At 39.3% G+C, this 1,818-nt stretch overlaps 1 long non-coding RNA gene across 1 annotated transcript in view; it reads left to right on the top strand.

Moving 5' to 3' along the window:
* The window catches only part of LOC108166161 (uncharacterized), an 8,757-nt gene extending 7,008 nt beyond the window's left edge, over positions 1-1,749 (top strand). Inside the window, exon 3 of the long non-coding RNA XR_001776425.1 lies at positions 1,197-1,749. This is a non-coding gene — a long non-coding RNA (uncharacterized LOC108166161). The remainder of the gene's footprint in view (positions 1-1,196) is intronic.
* The last annotated feature ends 69 nt before the right edge of the window (positions 1,750-1,818 follow it).

Below are 1,818 nucleotides of genomic sequence, written 5' to 3'. Positions count from 1 at the left end.
TTTCTGCCAGAAGACATTTCTGAGCTCTGAGGACAGAGCAGAGAAAACTTCAGTTAAAACAAGTTGATTAAGGGGCAGTTTGAGTGTTTTAGAGTCATGAAGGGCCATTTTATAGCACAGTAACACTTTATTTGGAGGTTTGTGCATAAAACTGACATGAACATGGTTTCCTGCTGCCTCATGCTGGTCCTGTACCAGTCTCTCTGCTTATAGAAAATGGACCTACAGTTCTGTTTTACTAAGAGAAACAAATAAAAGTGAAACAAAACATAATCAGTTATTAACCTACACATAAACTTTGGAAATTATACAAAAAATGTGAAGTAAACTAAGAAACTAAGATTCAAATTTATTTTTTAAAAAAAAGGAATAAATGGCTCCAACAAGAAGTTTGTTCCTGCAGAAGGAAACGAGTCATGGAGGCGTTCAGCGACACAAGTTAACCGTAAAGTTACGCCTGTTTTTCTATTTATTTTTTAGATGTTCAGCAAACCACAGAGTGATGAAAATACAAAATAAAAATAATTTGAGACAAGGAAATATAATAAAAACGTTTTAAAAAATTACCTTAATGTGTCAATATTATTCAAACTGGAAACAAACACAAATATATTAAGTACATAATTAAATAAATGTCAATATAAATTATATTTTATTATGATTGATGTCGGCAGACATCTCTCCATCTAGGGATAAATGGATGTGTTCATTTTGAGTTATAAAATAATTATAATTTCTCAGTCAATAAAATGTCTTAATTTTTTAATTTATTGCTAGCAAAAATGTAAATGAGGAATGTCCCACATCTTGTGAAGTTATTCTTATTATCAGTGTTATAAATAATGAAATATTTCATCTTTTAACACATCACCATCAAACGACTGAGCCGGTCACGTCAGATTTTAAAATCTGTCAAATTGTCTTTTTTATGCTATCATTAAACAACAGTTATTGTAGAATGGCCAAATACTCTGTTGTACAATTCACAGGACTGCTTGAAATAAAAGCCACGTTTTTATTGTTTTTATTTAACAGAAGGAAGAAAAAACAGATTTTATTTTAAACCAAACATCCCAGCTCGTTCCACCTTTTATTGAACTATTTAGCTTCATTTCACTCCTTTGATGTCAAATCTAAAAATCATTTTTGCAGTTTGTTAAATCTAAAATCTTTCTGGTTTCCTCGTTTCTCTGCAGGACTCCGTGGCGACGCAGCGGCTGGCCGCGCTGCTTTCTCGTTGCTACGGCGATTCTCCACTTCCTGCCGTCCTGCTGCGTCTCTGCAGCAGCTGAGCTCTGCCGGTTCTGTGAGAGATTCTTCCTGCAGAATCTGGTCCCGCTGCTGGACAGAGCGGACTCCCACCGCCTGTTGCTAGGGAGCGCCGTCCGGGTCGGGACCAGAACCTGGACCTCCTGCCGGTTCTGAGGAGCCTGGAGGCGGCGCTGATCCACAGACTGTCTGACCTGCTCGCTGCATGTCGAGGGTAGAAGTTCTGACCGGATCGTCTCTGGTTGGTACCACAAGCAAACATCTGGTTCTACGTTTCACATCTGCATTCAGGCTGGAGCCGGTTCTGACCCGTAAAATATTTACAACAAGAACAGAAACCTGGTTGAACCTCCAACCGTCCTCTGAGTTAAACTGTTTATAACTTCTAAACATTTTATTTCTAATTGAAGCTGTTTTCATGTTAACGGATTAAAACCTGCAGCTGCATTAAAACCTGCAGCTCCGCTTATCCGGGGTCGGGTCGCGGGGGCAGCAGCTTCAGAAGGGAGGCCCAGACTTCCCTCCCCAGCCACTTCTTCCAGCTCCTCC

This window comes from Poecilia reticulata, linkage group LG3 (genome assembly GCF_000633615.1).
Source record: "Poecilia reticulata strain Guanapo linkage group LG3, Guppy_female_1.0+MT, whole genome shotgun sequence".
NCBI classification, from domain to species: Eukaryota; Metazoa; Chordata; class Actinopteri; order Cyprinodontiformes; family Poeciliidae; genus Poecilia; species Poecilia reticulata.
The sequence above is the reverse complement of the archived record's forward strand: the minus strand, read 5'-3'. Positions and strand labels throughout refer to the sequence as shown.